This window comes from Acanthopagrus latus, chromosome 10, assembly GCF_904848185.1.
Source record: "Acanthopagrus latus isolate v.2019 chromosome 10, fAcaLat1.1, whole genome shotgun sequence".
Lineage (NCBI taxonomy): Eukaryota > Metazoa > Chordata > Actinopteri > Spariformes > Sparidae > Acanthopagrus > Acanthopagrus latus.
The window spans coordinates 20536247-20556493 of record NC_051048.1 but is presented as its reverse complement, the minus strand read 5'-3'; the positions used below and the strand labels follow the sequence as shown (position 1 = coordinate 20556493).

The 20247-nt window shown below is 44.5% G+C and overlaps 1 protein-coding gene across 1 annotated transcript in view; it reads left to right on the top strand.

The window, feature by feature from the left end:
• The window catches only part of ppargc1a (peroxisome proliferator-activated receptor gamma, coactivator 1 alpha), a 253714-nt gene that overhangs the window by 134368 nt on the left and 99099 nt on the right, over window positions 1–20247 (top strand). The gene's annotated exons all lie outside the window — the stretch shown is intronic.

Below are 20247 nucleotides of genomic sequence, written 5' to 3'. Positions count from 1 at the left end.
TTCCACACATGGTGGGCATTAACCTTCGGAGGCTTGGTCATTTGTCTATGACGAGCTCATGCTCTCTCGTTCACAAGCTTTTTGTCTGTATTTCTGCTACTGAATGGACCCTCTAAATGCCAGAGCAGCATGGTCATCTGTAGTTGGCGTGCTCGAGCATGGAGAAAGGTCACAGAAGAATGTAGTAGAGAATATATTTGAGGAGTTTTCAGCAGCTGTTTTTGACAAACTACCAAAAATGATTACTGTTTTGAGCCGTAAAAATGTGCCATCTCTCACCTGTTGCAGCATGAAGTGGATTATATGAAACCTTGTAGGCCTACGTACGGAGTGGCTCGTGTGTTCAAGAAACAAATGCCTTCCTTGACTTCCTTGTGATTTTGAAGCCCTCTGTTAGAGCAACTAAATGAAGTCTGTTTAGTGTTGACCGATGGGTCATTTCTCTGTCCTCCTGCTCATCAGTGTCCTCCCAGGCAAACAAATCACCGCTGCTTTGCCAAAACAAAATGGCCTCCATCAGTGCGCGCACAGTGACATCTCCATCTGCTGTCAGACAAACCATTAAAAGTGCAGGGCAAAATTTCAGCCCTGTCAGTGCATATAAAGTCTCTCATTTCTCTCCATCAGCACAGTCTACCAGTTCTGCACAGCAGAGATAGACTCAATCTAAAAACGGACTCCCATACTGAACATTTTGATTTCATTACCACCCGCCACTGAATATTCATATACTTTTTTTTAACTGCTGTGTCAAGTCACACCTGGAACCAGCAGGGCGTCATACATTATTCATTAGTGGAAGGCAATGGGGTGTGGTCTAATAGAGTTTACTGGGGTGCCGACAAGCCCGGTCTCCACTTCCTGATTCATTAATGATGCATCTTCTCCCACCAGTGGTGTCGAGCAAACCTCCTGCCCATGCGACAAGGCCCTAGGGTCCTGGAGGAACCGCTCGGCTCTCCTCATTTAATTGTTCTTGTGCTGACCCGACCAGGAGATAAGCGCAAAGAACACGAGGCAGGGAGGGAATACTACCAGCCCTGGATTTCGCTTTTCTAACCCCAGCCAGTCCAAATCCATCGCCCGCCTGGGAGTGGTGCACTGAAGGTGATGTCTGTCCAGATAAACAAGCCATGTGCACAGTCACAGGCACAACATCTAAGCTCAGGTCTGAGTGAGAATGCATAAAAATGCAAGAGAAAAATAAGGCAGCAATGTAAAAATAAAAATGCAGCACACAGGCAGGGCTTAGGAATTACCTGGCCTGTGATTCACTTTGAACAGCTATCTGCTGACATAAATCAAACGCAGCTCCAGACTTTCAGATGCATGGCTCCATTCATAAATAACTAATCAAAGCCCAAAGATTTTACAGTCAGTGACCAAGTTGCAAAATTGAATTTGACTTTAAGATATTACATCGGGACACTAAATCAATGAAAGACATGAGAGTACTGTAACTGGCAGGAGAGAGTTTTAACATCGCAACCTGACCGAACATGAGATAATCTAAGAGCTGTCACTTGATATAAAACAAAATGTTCTCACCCATCGCTGGAGTTAGACAAGGAAACAGTATGTAGTTGATGACAGAAGCAACACGAGTAAATAACAGGTGATCAGCCAGCTGTTCAGCTGCTTAATACCTGGAATTATTCCCAGCAGTACAGCATGTACAGAGCAATTGATATGATTTGGGCGACTCCAAACTTTCTCAGTGAATTAGCACCTTCTATTTCTTTTCTTTTTATGTCTGGCAGGCAGCGATCTTAAACTTTCCAACTCATTATGGTTAACTATGCTATAATTCTGTTTTAGGTGCAGACACTTTAATTGGCTGAGGCATGTGAGGCATGACACATTTTTCTCAGAAAATGCCTCGGCTCAGATTTTGTCACCTATTTGCCCGTTGCCCCCGTCACATTCTACTATGTCCTGCCACTGGAAAGAGCTTTTCCCCCAGGCCTAGATGGCAGAAGAGCCCAGTGTAATATGTTACCATGTAACCCACATTGCTTGTCTACCCTTGATGGTCATGTGACACCAGTAACATCTGACACACGCAATGGTCCCAGACACAATATTGAAAGCGCCGTGTCAGAGCGTGACCAAGGATCACCTACCGTCGTATGTCATGAGCTCTCGACCTTTTCACCCCCGGGTGACTGTCCATTAATCCTATGGGTATTAAAAGATTTGTCCAGGGTCCCATTCTCATGTCATGCCAGACTACCACAGCTGACTGGTGATGCCGAAGTGCATTGACTGCATTTCCTCTTCAGATAGATACTGATCGATTCAAGTTAGGATTCCCACACTTGACTCACTTCTTCATGTGTGTTTAGTGGGAATAAGATGGAGGACTTGTTCAATTTAAAGACAAAGCAACATTTTGTGGTGGCGACATGATGACTGAGTTTTCCACAGTAGGTTAATACAGTGTCAAGGGAATTTTACTATCTTCCTCTATCTCACCACTGAGAAGGACATGGAAGAGGACATTTTGGTCGGATAACCATTATCTGTTATCCAGATATCTGCTGGCTACACCAGAAGCCTGAAACATGAACCATGTCCCCCAGTGGCTAAGCTGTAACACAATATCAATGGATTCCAAGACTGCCTTGCCCTGACCAAATTTTGTCGCTCCGTTGTTGGCTGAGAAATCTGCTTTCAGAGCCCCCAACCAGAACCAGTCAAAAGTCCTGACCCAAACAGGCCGGATGCTGTGATCCTGCTTGCACAATGATCATGTCAAATTCTACTCCTGGTTCTGTTGCTTGAAGGTAAAACAGAATTTTGCTTTTCTTTGACAATAAATCAGCAGTCTATGGTATAACGATTATCTTGCAGCATGTGAAAAAAGGTGATGTACATCTTCTTAATGCATTTGCCTGACCTCTCCCTGACAGTCCGGAGTGATTGTCTTTTACTCTTCCATCTGCCCTTCGTACCTCTTTCCTATCTAAGATGGAAGTGCAGAGGCATGTGTAGGTACCCGAGGGGACCTTGATGCTAACTTTGTGCCCGCCCTCTGCACCCTCTGAGACTGGGCTTTGTTTGAGTGGCGGCTGGCTACTCAATCAAACTCTGACCTTTTCTTTCCTCAGACATGAAGTGTGCCAAATGCACAAGTTTCTCTCTCTCTATAAGCCACAGTGTTTGTATTGTACGCCATATCACATATTCACTCCTTTTGAGTGCAGACCTGCTGTGTCTATACAGAGGAAGAAGACTAAAAAATGGCTTTCAATTATTGTGGTATTGTGTGAGACAGGAGGACCGTCTCTGCACTTTTGACAGCAGGCTTTTTTTTTTTCTGCCACAACTATAGAGACCCAGTGAAAGAAATGAATAGATGAATGGATAGAGGGGGAGGGGGAAATATTGATCATGTTTTATGAGCTCGCCAGTCTGACTTGTGCGGCGATGGCGAGGAGCTGCCACTTGTGTTTTTGTCCCAAGATCCTCCATCACAACACTCATGTCCAAGGTAACAATCAATCTATCAATAAAAAGCAAAACAAACAAAAGGCAGAAAATGATGCATCACCCTAATGCCCCCCTACTGGCCCTCCCCCCCATTCGGTCGTCGCAAACAAAAACAATGACAACCGAATAGATTTGAGCAAGCGCACGTAGCCCCTACTGCAAACAGGGTTGGGGGGCGTTGGCGCTAAACACAATTCAGCCTTATCGCGTCTCGTAGGCTTCCCTCCCTGAAATGATTGTTTCACTCAAATAAACAGATTGAATATATCATGCATCCTTGGCGTAGATAGAAATAAATCTTTCAAATCTGCTTTCTCTTTTTTTTTTTTCAACAAAGCAATTTCTTAGCCTGTGTCCCTCTGACTGAGGAGGCCGTCTCTCATAAATTCACTCCGGCAAGTGCATAAATCTCCCTTAGAGATAACATCAGGTGTGGATTGACGAGAGCTAGAGAGCAGCAGGGACACAGTAAAGTCTATGCATGTTTGCACTGCAGGCATGAGTCTGTCCGGGTGTGTACACATTTGCTAAGCACCTGAGACTATTTGCGGCGTGTGTGCATTTTGTAGCGCGGTTTTATAGGTGCATCTGCTGTCTGTCGTTTATTTTCTACATTATACACGTGTTTGCGGGCTGTGTGGGCAGTTTATATGATTGATTTTAATGGGTGATTATCCACCTGCCACAATGCAAATGATCCTGTCCCGATTTCTTAGTGGCCAGCTCGGCCTTCATCTGCGCTCACGTTTCGCTTTGGTTTGGAGTCCATTTGTCCCTGATGATACATTCAACTATATTCAACTTTGTCCAGGATTGTCCTGCCCCCATTTCTCTTTTAATCCCCATCATCTCTCCCACACTCTCGTCCTCATCCTTTTGTCTCTCCTTTTCCCTTCTCTCCCTCCAGCGTGCTCGTCCTTCCCCGCCTCCCTTCCCCTTGTCCCTTTTTTCCCTCTTTCGTTCTCACTCTCTGCCACTATGCAGCCCCGCGGTTACTTTCTGACTTGTGTGCAGTTTAATAATCATTAGGACCGAGCCCCTAATGAATAAAGTCACTCGGACTAATTGCTCGCAGTGTTTCAAGATACGAGAGAGCGCGGAAGGCAATGAGAAAAAATGAGAATGTGGACGTTTAATAGCTTGTTGGCGGAATTTTAAAGAGGTAATTAGTAGCACTTACAGTAGGATGACCACACACCGCTTGTTTGTTTTTTTGCGGGACAAGATGAATCTTTTGGTTGATAGAGCGAGACGGCGCTGGGCTTCTGAAAAAGAGTGTGGCTGAAAACAGAGAGGAATCATTTCAAGACTTTTTCTTGCTTTGAAGTGCAAATTTGACTGTGTTAAGCATGACACCCACTTGTAGATACAGTTTGTGTATCCGAGGCAACAAAAACACATTTGTGGTTTAATAAAGTGAATCTTTAAAAGGCATTACTGTGATGGAAGCATTTAAATAACAACCTCTAACACTACTGTTGTCTGGTTCCTTTGAGTGTGATTGGTGCAAAAACCCTTATGCTAATTTAATTTACATCTTAACCAAATTCATGTGGTTGTTACAGGCCTTAGTCAGGTACACACACGCACACACACACACACATCAATGCTGAGTAAAACTAAGAATTGAAAGTTTGTCCCCACAACAGAAAATTGTAAGCGCTGTGAGGTGAGGACCCTGTCACTCTGGATCAAATATATTAGTAGCCACCTAAGTGCAGGTGGACAGGTGTAGCTTAGCCCCGGGGCAACACAGTGTCCTGGGGAGACTGCATGCTAGCAGAGCAGTGTGTGTGTGTGTGTACGATTGTGTGTTTGTGTTGTTTTTTGTTTTTTTTTTGCTCCAGACATTCTCAACGGAGAACAGAGGTGTATTGATTTTCTGCACTAGCCATAGAAAGGAGCCAGATATTGGCATTAAACCCTTTTGACATGTTGCTCCCAATGAACACCACATTGAACACTTGATGTGACACACGAGCAAAGGACTTAAGCGCAAGCAGCAGTCTGGGTATCATCAGACATGTGCTGTAAAAGCACATTGTACAAGTGTGTGTATTGTCTGTGTGTAACTGTATGTGTGACTTAGTGAGGACTGGAGGTTTTTAACCAACAGAGTGAGGATGTTTTTGGAAAGTGAGTTGGCTTGTCCTGGCAACAACAAAGGGCCGTTTTAGGGTTTTAGGGTTCAAGTTAGAATTATGTTAGGTAAGGGTTAGGCATGTAGTTGTGATGGTTAAGCTTCAGGTGAAGGGGTTAGGGAATGCAGTAAGATCTCACAAGTATAGTGCTGTGTGTGTGTGTGTGTGTGTGTAACCCTGAGCTCAACACAAACACATCCACTGCTCGAATTCAGCCAAAGACAAAAATCCCCCCGACTTTAGCTGAAATATCCACACCCGAACATTTTTATTTATCACACCTGCACATTGTGCACAGGCATACCTCCACACCCGATAAGCTAGGCATGCAAAATGAGCTGCCTCTTCATGCTAAAACATGGCCCAAAGCGCTCTCTCTCTCTCTCTCTCTCTCTCTCTCTCTCTCTCTCTCTCTCTCTCTCTCTCTCTCTGTCTCTCTCTCTCTCTCTCTCTCTCTCTCTCTCTCTCTCTCTCTCTCTCTCTCTCTCTCTCCATTCATCTCTTTCAACTATCAAGGCGTTACCAATTGGAGGAAACTGATGTTTCTTCTTGCTTCACATCCTGGCAAAATTTCTTGGCCCTTTGATGTTTCCTCCTCAAGTGGCGCCCAGTATGCCTTCTCCAGGAACGGCCATCATGACAAATACGCACAGATTTCAAGTCACTTTGTTCCCTAGCAACGGAAGACGGTATTGTCCCTCCCCATCTCCGTGCAGGCGTCCTCGGTATCACTAACGCCGTAATGCCGCCCTTGTGAAGATTGCTTCCGAGCTTGACAAGGCGTAGGAGTGGGGGAGGTGGGGTTACCTCTGGGTTTGAGTGTCCATCAGGAAGATGATGGGTCAGGACGATGGAGTGAGGGGGTTGGGGTTATGGCTAGTAGTTGATGGCCATTTGGCTTTCACTTAAGCAACTGGGTTATGTCAAGAGACACAGTATTACTCCCATTGACTACCCCTTCCTCCTCTCCACTTTACTGTTTTGTTTTTCTTTTGCAAAAGCCACATTTTCCATCAACCTCTTAGGTCTTGTGCAATCAGTTTTAGATTTATTTTAGTTATAAAAACTACTCTCTGCCATCTAAAACAGCATTGACTTCAGTTGTATTGACTTGGCAGCATAGATTTCACAAACAGAGAGCCAACCTCCACCAAGAACAACACTGCATGAAATAAAGCATTAAGACCTCACATACACAAAAACAGCTACACACTTGGGCAGGTGCTCCGTAAAAACCAACAGAACGCTTATTTCTCTAACCTGTTTCTTATTTTCACTCTTTCCATAGCCTGGTTTCTGCCCTGGAAAAAAACAGCATAATGCCATATGTATGAGCATCAGGGCAAGTGTTGTTATTTGTTCAACCCCTATGGTGGAGTCTCCATTCGAGGAGACTCCCTGCAATGGATAGCTGCCATACTTTAGCCCCAGGAGCAAGGCTGTGCAACATAGAGACAGACCTGTCATAGCTGTTTTCCAACCTGTGCAGTTCAGAGCCGGGTTCCCCGCCTGCCGCTCTGCGTGGGGCCCCACTATAATTTGGTGAGAGCCAGATGTCAAGGGAGGCGGACCACCACAAATACAGATGGGCGTTTGTATTTCAGATGGCGAGTAATTACAGATTAAGGATTTGTATAAGTGTATTGATCTAGTACAAGTGGTTTGTGTGCATTTAGTAGGGGAGGAGAGGATGATGTATGCAACCCACTATGGATTTGTTCACACACGAGCCATGAAGCAGGTGGTGACAAAACAACCGCCGCAAATGACAAAATGATCCCTCATATAGGTCCAGTGTTCTCTCCTGTCACTCTGCTTTCAGTCATGTGGCTGGCCCTGCATGTTCGGGCCGGCTTAGCATGCACAAAGATCAAGGCCAGAGGAGCAAGCTTGCCTCCTCAGTTATGCCAGACCCTCGGTGTCCTCTTGCCAGCACATTCAAGGCACATTGTGATCTTACCTGTCAAACACGCTCTTTGCGTCTTAAAATTGATGTTTGAGGGATTATTGCAGGTGGTACATGTGTTATTCATATAGATGTTGATTGTTTGTTTTTTCTTATATCTTGCACAGATGGTATGCCCTGCCCAAAAAGGCTTGCAAGACATCATCTGATGTTTTCTCCAAGTTTCAGAAATTTTAGGTAGCCAATTTAAGAGATGATAATTAAACAACCATTCCAGTATATCTGGATCAGTGCGCCAAAACATTTTTGGATTTTGAACAGCCATAATGTCTCCTCGGTGTTGTAGAAAGACCCAAAAAGTCATACTACCATGTTAGAATATCACTTTGGTAAGCATGGAAGTCTCCTACACCAACAGTACCCATCTGATATTTCATGTATTTAAGACAAAAGTGCAGGTAAAAGTAAATTATACACCTATCCTGGATGATTATCAAATCGGATATTCAACATTTTGTGGATTATCAAAATCACTCAATCAAATTTCTTCTGATGTAGGTGCAGTCTGAAAGAAAATGTGTAATTGATGTAATCAAATAAATGTAGTGGGGTAGAAAATATAATATTCGCCTCCAAAATATAGTGTAGTGGAAGTATAAAGTAGCAGAGAGTACTTGAGTAAATGTACTTAGTTACATCCCATCTTCTCCTAATTCATATCATTGATTGATCAGCCAACTTCAAGGTCTCTAACATAGGGTTGAGTGCGATATTAGTGCTTGAATTGTCGACCATAATGATACTATTTTCTGATTCGACAGCGTGCGGGTTTGTTCTGTATCAATTCTGCTATTGGACGGGACATGGAGCGACAGGAGGGTAGCCTTCACACACGTTGATATAAAAACTATCTTCAGACAAACTGCTACTAAGTGGTTTTCATCTCAGAGAGAAAAAAAGAAAAAGAAACAGGGACAATATTGATGAATCATCTGTAAGAGATCTTGGCAGTTAACTGAGGTGGTGAGCCAGAGGGTGAAACAGCGTGTGATTGGTTGCAACAACTTCAGGCCATAAAATGTGATCTTGTTTGAGCAGTTGTATGGCTTTAATTCCATTGCCCTGAACACCAGTTGATGAATTGAGCTGGTTCCCTTAGAGACAAGTGGCGGTAAAAAAGAGCGTTTCTAATGTTTTCCCGGTGTAAGGAGGCCCGCCTGTGAGGAGCCTCGAAATAAAAAACAACCCTCCCTTTGTTGATATCAATTACCAGGTGACTGTTAATCAATTGCAGTGACAGCATAATGATTTGTTGTCAAATGTTTGAGGAATGAGCAATGGCGACCTGAGTTGATTTTCTTCTTTTCTTTCTTCCTTCCTTTTGGGTTCCGGTTGACATTTCCCTCTCAAGACAAAGACACGGTGAGGTAAACAGTCTCCTTTTTGGGTTGGTTTCATCTCCATTTGGATCCCCCCCTGTTGTTGGGCGACTCTTTCTTTTTAAGTAACAGAGGAGAAGCTGATTGTTCTTTTGCTCTGTAATTTTCTACTGATGGGCTCTGCCAGCTCCGTCTGCAGCCACAAAAGCCCGCTTGACAACTCGACAATTACCGCCACTCAATTGGGATAGAAATGCTGCTGCTGGTGCTTGTTGTTGTTGTTGCATTGCTTTTCCAGCCTCTCCGAACCGCACAACATTAAATGCTTCATCATGAATGCAGATCCAGATGCAATTCTGCACACTTTTTCTAAAAATTGCCTCATGCTGCTGTGATTGATTGGTTCATCGAGGCACAATAATCATTGGGATGAAAGGCAGCTCAGAAAATCATCTTTGTAGACTGTAACAAAGACCTGAAGTAGGAAAAATCTCCTGTTGCTGATATGTTTGCTGAGTGGTTTCCCTTAATTTCCTGTTCCCTGACACACTGATAAAGAGTCTTATTTTATGCTTAGTTAGTTTTGATTAAGAATTAATGGGGCTTTCAAACGTTGTTTCGTGATAAGGTAAAATAACAGTTGATCAGGACACCGCCGCACATATCACAAGTGCTAGTAAGAGTCCAGCTTGTCTGTCACAGCCAAGTAAACAATTTGATTGTCATTATCATTCCAAAACACACATGTATTACTTCTGAAAGTGCTGTACCAGTGGTTTCCCATGATAGACCTCAAGTTTTGACTGGTCCTCCTCCCTCGTACTGTTCCATTATGCTGCTGTCTCCAGAGCAGGAGCATAGTTCTATTTGGAGCCCGGCAAAGCTCTCTGCTAATGCCCCCAGGGATGCAGCATCATATCTGGCCAGGAGCGATGCAGAGACGTCTAGTGGTGGAGGCTTTGTGGCTTGCCTTTTACCAGCACATCTGGCTCCAGAAGATTAGTGTGCTACTGGACCCCCGGAAAATACACATCACGTGTACTTAAAGGAACACAAAAACAACAAGCCTTGGAAATGCTTTCCGGAGCAGCTTCGCCTGGGTATGAATACAGCTCTGCCATAAATAGATTTGGGTTACGTTGGAAAATGAATGCAAATCTAAATGTAAATATACAGAAATTAGATTTCGCAGAGAACAGGGAGTTAATCAAGTGGAAGTTGCTCTTAAAACATGCCACCCGTCGCCCGGCGTTCCTCTATCGTTTCACTTGCCCTCTAATGTCTCTCAGCACTTTAGGCTTTTAATGTGCATCTTTGAAAAATGCTCGTCTGACCAGCACATCCATTTTTCCTTTCCTCCTTAATGACAATTGTGTATTTATCTGTCCCTGGTTTGCTGCGGCGTTAGTAAATAATACACTCTAGAATGATGAACAATCCATCGTCGGACGTGTTACGGCAGCCTCGTAATGAACTGAAGTCATTTGTGTGGCAGTAATTACACACTCCTCTGATTAAAGATGGCTGTGCTGGATAGTATTTGGGTAATTATTCCCTTTTGCTCGATGTGATAAGCTCATAATGTCCAGTCAGGGGGGGTTGAGGGGATGGGAAGGAAGTTAATGACATGCTAAGGCTGGTTGGAGTGAATATCCAGTCGCTTTTTCTCAATCACTCACTCCCTTGGCCTCTGTCGCCCCTGCAGCACGAGTGACTATCTTTATGTGTAGTGTCCCAGCATGTCGGCACTAGCCAGGCTAAAGTAATTGCCACCGAAATGGCCTGGTCGCACTGAGCCCTCGTTATATGAATGCTAATGACAGCTAGCCTCAGCTCTTCGGGGTTACCACGAACACGTGACTGCCCCACCAACAATGCTAATTAAAGTCAGTTTTTTTCTCTCTTCTTCCTCTAATTCCATGCTCCATGGTTGACCTAATCCCTCTCCTTATCCCTACTTGCTGTTTGTAATTAAGACTTGCCTCCCTCATCTCTCTATTTAGTCACTCTGTCAGCTCTGCCTTCTCTCTCCTCAGCCAAGGGCCTGTCTCTCTTCCAGCAGCACATACCTTGATCTTCTCTCCAGAGTGGCATCCTCTCATCTTTCCAGAGGTTCTATTTTCCTCAGCCCAGCCACACCCCCTGCAACTGCCTTCATCCATCACATGCGCACACACACACACAAACATCCATCCGGTACAACAGCATGACCCCAAAGACACAGTCGAGGCACGAGGGAGTTTAGAACTACTGATGTTAGTGATCAGTCAGCTTCATTTCAAATTTTTCTGGCATCAAGGCCTCCAAGGGCTGAGCAGAGCTGGCATGTCAGCTGCCATACCCACTTCAACGTTCACCCCAAACATCCGAATGCACCAGGTTTCATATCCCCCCACCACAGAGGTCACTGTGCTGTTGTTAGCGTGTTCCATGTCGAGTTTGTCATATCCGTGCCCCGTACGGCGTTTGAGCTCAGGGTTAGCCTGTTGACAATGAAGAATCTTACTCAGCCAGGCGCGAAATGAGAGAAAGAAGGTAACGGCTGTTCCCCCGACCACCATACAGTCCTCGCACCACAACCTCAGTCCTAACATTTATGAAACCCCTGCCACAGAGAGGGGAGAAAAGCTGTGGGACAGTTAAGTCCCCTCAAGGCAGCGTGTCCAGTGATAGAACAAGTCAAACAGAATTAGAACAAGGTTAACGTGAGGTGCTTAACCCCGACCCCCCACCAGAAAACATTACTGTAGGTGCAGGTCCACCTCTGCCACAGATGAAGACATCCTCAAGGTTAGTTTTACGTTTTAATAGATAGAATACATACTGTTTTAGCAGGGCTAGACACGACAGACTTCATTTTTGCTCATAAGTGTCTCTTAAACGCAGCAGTTGTTTTTAGTATTGGAATGCTGAACTGAGCGAATTGTTTGTCTGCTTCTGGCTTATGAAGTTGTGCTTTACCTGCACAATCCAGACCTGTACCAGAGCCACTGAAACACACACAAAAAAATGGTTCAAATGCAGTTTCATATGGTTGCCCTTTAAGACTTGGAACAGTGACAACCTGTGCCGTTTTAACTCAAAAAACAAACTACAAAAGAAAGAAAAAAGCCAGAGTAAAGACCGAGACAGAGACAGAATCCTGCCAACAGACCAGAGCCCAGTGCCCACAGAGGGGTGCTGTGGGGCGCCATCTCAGACAGAGAGCGGCGCAGGGAAAAGCAAGAAGAAAGCAAAGCGGATGGGCAGTGAGAGGTGGCCCCGGTTTATCGGCTGCGGCAGGCTTGGCACAGCTTCCCAACGCTCTGGGGGAGCCCAGTGCTACCGTTTTAATGAATGTAAACGAGGACGGAGGGGACTTCCGTTAATGCTTAGCAGCGCTTTGGAAGATGCCAGGAACAGGGGCTCCGCAAGCCATGGCGGACCTGGCAGCGGCCGTGGCACATGCCCAGGAGAGAGGCGCCAGGAGCCGTTTGTTTGACAAGGCCCAGAGATGGAGCTCATGCTAAGAACAGAGGGGCTTTGTAGTCGGGGCCAGATATGCTGGAGCACAGGCGGGCACACGCACTCACACATATGGAGAGAAACACAAGCACACATTTGTTACACACATTTGACGGACTAACAAGCTCACAGTGCAGATGATACACACACTTTATTGTGTATTTGGGAATTATCACATGAGCATGTCGACTTTGTTGTGGAGTTGCATGAACTACTTGTATGAGTCATATCACATGCAACGAGAGAAGAGATCATAAACAAACTCCACAGACAAGCATTCACACACACACACACACACACACACACACACACACACACACACAAACACAAACCTCTCCAGGCTGTGGTCATTTTCCTGTCATGATTTAAACAGTTGTTCCAAGGCCTCTTCCAGCCACCCATCCACCACCGCTCCTCCAGACCCTTCCCCCGGTCCCCCCCCCCCTCTCTCTCTCTCATCTCGCCGAGAACGAAAGTGACATTTTTGAGCCTGCATCCCTCAACTCGCACTCTGCCGCGCTCCGGCTTGACAGCGGCACATTCAAGGCAGTGTCAGGCTGAAATTATACTGTCTGTGAAGCTCAGTAACGAGGCAAGGCATACACACACACACACACACACACTCGCCGGAGAACAAGCACACCCTGGAGCTGTGAGAGTCAACCTTCGCCTTTGAAGAGTGATGAGGAGTAGTGGGAAGAATCAAGTGGATGAATGAAAAGGTTGTTTGTTTTTATGCCGCAGTTTATAGAGTCTGTTTCATCTGATATTTGAAGATTGCTGGTTCAATACAAACGCGCGCCGTCTTTTAATATACTACAAGAGCAATTTCCCTTCAGTGCTAACACTTTGATTAAAACATAAGATTGGGATGTGATTCTGATATTGTGTCACACAAAACATAACTATCACTTCAAAGGCAAAGATCCTGAAAACAGGTGTACTAACACGGCTCAGTGTGTGCCTGTGACACATGCAGACTCCCAGAGAACAGCTCTGCTAACTATGTAAATGAGCCAGAGGATGACATCACAGTTAGCGAAAGGTCAAAATACTCCACTGAGCCTCCAGCTTCACATCACTGACAGCTGACACTGAGACGACCCTCCAACAGCAGGAGCACTGTCAGTGTGGTGGCTGCACGTTGCTGACTGTCACTCTCAGCCGCGGCACTGTTGCTCGTGCAACTGGGATATGTTGTCAAAGGTTGTGTTCATAACTCAAACCACCCGCTTGACCTCAATTTGATGGGGGACAGTTTGGAATATCTAAAGATGATGGTGATATTAGCATAATGTGTATAAAAATGTGACTGCAGTATGCAAATGGTAAAAAAGAGAGAATCTGTAGAGGAAAGTAAAAAGTGGGAAAGTAGGACTTCTCTCTCATATGACAGAGTAGCAGAATCATCCCAAGGAGGTGTTGCCATGTGGCTCTTCCTTATCTGGCTGTGAATGTGCTGTTGAGTCATTCCTTTCTACTCTGACTCAAATCATGTGCTACATACTGCAGGCTAACCTTAATGGAAGATTCTTACCCAATCCTCTACCCATGACGAGCGCACTCCTGGCCAAGCTGCAACTGCTACTGACACAACTCGTGACACAGCCCGAGAGGAGCCAAATGTAGGCACAGAGAGGCAGATAGGAGCAGCGAGAGGAGGGAGGGGTGGCTGGATGCCATGTCTTTTAGCCTTTCTAAAAACAAAAAGGCAAGGCAGTTGCGTATTTCTGCCGCCATGGAAACGTACCTTGTGACAGCACCTGCCCCCCTGCATAAGCTGCCCCAGCCGTGACCTGCGGCATTCCACGTCAAACCCGAAGCAGCGAAGGGAACAAGTTAGATTAAACAATGGCGGAGAGAGACGGGAACATGAGAGAGATTACGCACCCTGGGATGAGGCTAGAGTTACAGTCAGCTGGATAGGGGTTAGGGGGTTTGTGGTGGTGGTCGGCTTGGGAAAGGGAGCTATGCATGGACTTCTACAAGAGATGAAGTGTCATGGGTGAGGTAAATGGGGGACACTTGAGTCTAAAGTTTCCATGGCTGAGTCAGTCAGCTGATGCAAAGGACATGTTAATGTTCAACACTGAAATCCGCACACTGTTAAAACTGTTACTAGGGCCGTCACTCGAGGGGAAGTAATTATGTTCCTGTACAGGTTTAAACATAACAAGAGGTGGCAAGGGGCAACTACCTGTGCATGTGCCTGTCTGCTTCAACGTGCACACGTGTATATCTTTGCCTGTAGCCAGCCTGATGTTTGATTGCATTTACTTGATGCTTTAGTGTGAAATGGGTTAGACTGATAAATCATTTTGTCTTTGAAATCCACAGTGATGTCTTAAAATTGCCTCTTTTGTCCAACCAACAGTCTCAAATCCAAAGACTCCTCATTCACTGTCAGAAATAACAAAGAAAAGCAGCAAATCCTCACATTCAGTAACCTGCAATTGTTTGACTGAGACAATGGATTGATTATCGAACCAGCCGACCAATTAATAAATGAATCAACTAATAGTAGCGGCTCTAATGCAAAATAAAACCTGTCTGTGTTGCTATGCTGCATTTTTGCTTAGTATAATCAGTCAGCCCAAGACTCATGAATTGACTGAATGTAAATTAGGTCAAAGATGTATGTGCCCCCTCCCCTCAGAACCTGCTCTAGAAACAGTTCAAGTTCTACTTTCCAGAGAGCGGGTGGAGTTTCAGTCCCATGACTGAGCTGCCAGTGTGGAATGGGAGAGCCAGCTAACACTGGTTGAGTTTCTCCCAACTGCCGCCCCTCTCTGACTCGCTCACACATGTGCCTGTGCTTGTGGGGGGTATCAGCTCTGCTCCGCTCGACATGAAGGCACGCAGCATCGGCCCTCCTCCCTCCTCCTCTCCCCACAAACACACACATACGCAGACGTCACCCCTCTCTGCTTTCTCATGATATGCCCTACTCTGCCGCTGCAAAGCGAGACCATGAATGGGATGGAAAAGTGGGGCCCCACACAAGTGTGTTCGCCCCATGACGTATTCGGCAGGAGGACACTTGAATGGGACTTGAATGGGAGAGTGTCTAAGGACTGAAACTACATGACAAAGGAAGATAATGTTATATCTTAGTCTGAAGTTTCCTATTTCTCAATACAGCCTAGACGCACTTGGAGCGTTTACATTTTGCCTAACCGAGGAAAATTCTAGTGCTTTTAATTATTCAGCATAACCCTAGTAAACCCTCTGTGTGTTTCAGACAATGCTGTAATTGATTGCAACTTTCAAATGCTCATAAGTTAGTGTCAAACCAATGCTCGATGAGAAAGAAAGCCAACGTGCTCAATAAGTGCGTCCCTGGGATCGACATTGAGATGCAGCGCACTCCATTGCTTTTGACAGAGCGTTCCCGAGTAGCTGCAGAAGTCGACAGAGTTGGATCTGGAGAAGCTTCACTGTTAGCGTTGGGGATCTGCCCTTGCCCTTGGTGGACGTGTGTTTAAGACAGGCGGGCAGCTGTTGGCACCGGCTGGAGGAGCTGCTTTAGAGGCAGGGGTCCATCTCGTAAATGGAGCCGTGCGGTTCTGATGGATAAGCACATCAGTTCCCCTCCTGCAGGGTCAAACAAATGGAGGGTAGCACAGAGGCTGTATCACTCATGATGAAGGGAGCAAAGGGAGGGAGGGGTGAAAAGGACTAGAACAAGGGGAAAAACCTTTTTCCTTGGTTTTATTAGAAGTGATGAGTTCTTCAAAGATTTCAAGAAAAAACTTAAAAAAACTTTTGGTGACCAAAAGACAGACTATAAAGGGTCAAAAGATTAAAACATGCATGTATTGTGACCAGAAATGTATGAAAGACGCTAATCCTTGAACACATTGTTGTTTTAAAAAGCCATATTTATCCTAACACCTTAAAATAGTCACCACTGCACGGCTAGATGTCTCGCTGAAAGCCACTGACGTCACATGTGCACTCATCAATGATTGTTGTTGGATTATCACTGTGAATCATTGGCACAAGTGAACTTTGCGTTCTGTGAATAAACACTCTCAATGAACAGTATAGGCTGTAAAATAGTATCAGGATTTTAATGTATGCTTCTGAAGTCTTTTTTCACTGCAGTTGAATATTAACCTGTGTTTGGCAAAGTGCAGTCCAGGTGTGTAAAGTAAAACTACACAGAAACACAGAATATGACATGTTAAACTGTGTCTGTGCCAAATATGTCAAACATTTCTGCAGCATTTACAGTAGCTGTAAACTGAATAACTAAGTCTACTGACAGAAAAAAAGCTTTGCATATGTTAACAATAGAGGATGTATATTGTGCTACCCTGTCAGTAAATCAGTATGAGTCATCTGCCTGGGAGAAGCCAAAATGAAATTCTAGAAACAGTTGTTTAAAAAAAAAAAAAAAAAAAAGGATTAAATATTTCAATAAATCAAAATATTTTGAGGGAAACAGTCTATTTAAAAAATGGTTACATGGGATTAAATTGACAAATTCAAAAGCTATTTGAGCAAAAGTAAAAGTGAAATTTCACTCTCATATATCAGCAGCACTATGTTGCAACATCAAGATTATGAATAGTTTGGCATGATAAATGTTCGTAGCTGACGTAGTTTTCACTGATTTTTTATGACTGAAAAATGAGATGTACTTGATTTGCAACAGCAGCTGAGCTGTAATCAAATCATGTTTGAATTTCAGTCAGAATTCATCTTTTTTTTTTTTTTTTAGAAAACCAAACGTCCTGCATGATTTTAATGTTGTGGGTTCAGCTCTCTGAGTTTACAGTGAGATGCTGATGAAGAGAAGACATCCTTCCCCTCCTGCCCATCCCCCCACTCAACCGCTTCATTTAGCCCTCCGTTTGTCCATCCCCATATTCTAACCAGCCAGTAATTCATGTTGCATCATCGGGCTCCTGTCCATATAAATCAACAGCCCCATTCATGAAACATATCTTTTTGATAAGGCTGCCTCTTCATCAAGGTCTTTTGACGCTCTGTTACTAACCATATTGATTCGTCCTCGGATTATTTTCAGCCACATGGGCGTTTCTATTTTCTTCCCCTCCCTTTTTTTTTTTTTTTTTTTGAAACCATGACAGAAATGGATCTATGGTAATCATATTCCATCTGTGACACTGCGCCTGGTCCATTACTATACACTATCCTTGCTTAACCCGGAGAATTTCAGTCTCTCCCTCCCTCTCTCTCCAATCGTACCTTAATTGTGCTGTTAGGGAAGCAGAATCTAATTCCGAAAAAAGCATCTACACGCTCACCCTCCCTACTATCTCTCTTTCCATTCTCCAGCCGAACACACACACACACACACACACACACACACACACACACACACACACACACACACACACACACACACACACACACACACACACACACACACAAACTTTGGTCGACGGCAACTCCTAGAAAGCAAACAGGCCTTTGGCTGGAGGAGCCAGATAGGAGCTGGTTGGCTCCCACCAATCCTTTATCTGAGCCAGCGCTGCACATCAATAACACAAACACCATCACCCCCCCATTCCTCCTCCTTCCCCTTCCTCCATCCTCCATCCTCTGTCACCAAACACCCTCCTACTCTTCCTCCTCCTCCTTTCCCTCCAGCTTGTACTCCTCCACTTTTAATCTTTCAAAACAAAACGGCCAAGCCCCCTAAGAGAAACTGCATCAAGCTGAGAAAGTGATAAAGCAGTTATTTTTTTTCTTATTTGTAAGAGGTGCGGTCGGCCCGGTGGAATTATTTCCACATTTCAGTGTGCCTTTTTTTTAGGTCTCTTCATGGGCTTATGCTAATAACCTGTTGATCTGTGCTTCTGCTCTGTGTGGCTTCTGTCAACTCCGACTCCACGGCACAGAACTGGGCGGACAGGCATAAACAAGCAGCCTGAACATCAGTCACACCAATGTGTTTTAGATGCCGTCGTGTTACTCAGGAGAGTGCTTTTGTTGTTATGTGTGGGATTCTCTCTTTGATTGTACTTTTTTGTGTCCAGCGCTGCCTTTTATGATGATGAAGAACGTAGTCACTTTTCATCCTTCAAAATCGAGGAGAGATAACAGCACGTATTCCCCCACGAAATCGTCTGGATGGAGCTCTAATTGCATTCAGGTTGTTTGATCCATGTATCCTGTATCGAGTGAAACTCTTTGTTACATGCTAGATAGTAACACTCTGAGGATTTTGTACACACAAACAAACACACGCACAGATAAATCCCTGTTTGTCTCTGTACGTTTCTTTATCTTCACTTATTGGGCTCCTCTAAAGAGTTTTAGCAAACAGCACTGACGTCCTGCTGACCCGCAGATAGAACAATCAATTTCCCACTAACCTAAATTTCTCAAAACACATTTGTACTCTTTTCTTTTGGACTCTAAAGTGATATTATCTTAAAATGGCATATGCCCGTGCCTGTTCGCGTAGCCTTTGGGTGTTTGCCTTAGGGGGGGATAAACACTACAAGACTTCCTGCAGACTCCTTGCACTTAGAAAAAAATCATGCCCCAGCCAAATGTGCAGGAATTCTTTGAGAATGCCACTGAGCAAATACATGGAATTCCCCTCAAAATTGCGTTGCATAGATTGAGCATAAAATAAATATGTGTGCACTCCATGCTAGACCTTAAAACCAGGCAACATGCCACTTATGGACTCAAGGTCTCGCTCTAACTCTACTGAATCAATAGTGCAGACAAAATGGCACACTAATCAACATTCCATTATTGCTATTTGCATATTTGATCCAGGATTTGTTCAATGGATTATACATATTACCTGCATGATGTTTAATTGCCTTTTTAATAGACTCTGTGATTAAACAAGGAAGTCGCGGCAGGCTGAGGGAAGAAACGAAATGGGTGTGGGTAAAAAAAAAAAAACGAGTGCAGAAAAATCTTATTAGAACAAGTTGCTTGCATCTTCCGGAAAAGCGTTTGAAGGTGCCGGAATGAAATAAAGCAGAGATCCGTCTTGTGATAGAGGCAGCAGTGGCTGTTCAAAATTCATTCATTTGCCTGGTATTTGTTTAAGGAGATTGAAGAGGAGGCTGCTTGTTCCAGTCACCGCAGAGTTTTATATCTTATCATGTTTTGACAGATGAGGGGCGTGAGGCAATAGAATGCAGACATGCAGAGTATTGTTGCATTGTGGGTGGGTGTGCAGATGAAAGTTTGTCTTGTCTTAAATGCAAAGTTTCTCAGAATGATTTGGATCACATGGGGTGAGAGCACATGGCTACATGGAGGCTCACCTGTAAATAGAGTGCAAAGCCACCTTCAGTCATACGGAAATACAATGTGTAAAATGACTCATCATGCAAAGATGCTTTAAAACTGTCCAAACTGCCTACCTGACTTTGGGGGGGTTTGAATCCTTAATCCCAGTGAAAGAGCAAGAAGTACACTGGAAGCTCACAGCCTTCGAAGCATTAAGACAGAAACCCAACGCAGGAGGCTAAGCACTGACAATGGGCTCTCTTAAAACACAAACAATGGGCTCTCTAATGTTCAGTAGCGTTGGTGCCAAGCTGTGGGTAACCCAAGTGGAGCACTGCAGGGTTTCAAAGCAGGAGAGCAAGTGTAACAGTGTCTTATATCAGGGCCACAGTGCATTTGAGGCTGTGTGTATATATATATGATCACATAGCTCGATATGATATGCATTCTTAGATTTCAGAGGACATTCAGTCCTCATACACTTGCAAATGCTAAATTGCTATGGCATAAACTGCGTGAACTCTTTCACTTCATTCAATAATAAAGGCGAGAAGGTTACCAAGCCATTGACCGCAGTGTTAGAATGATATTT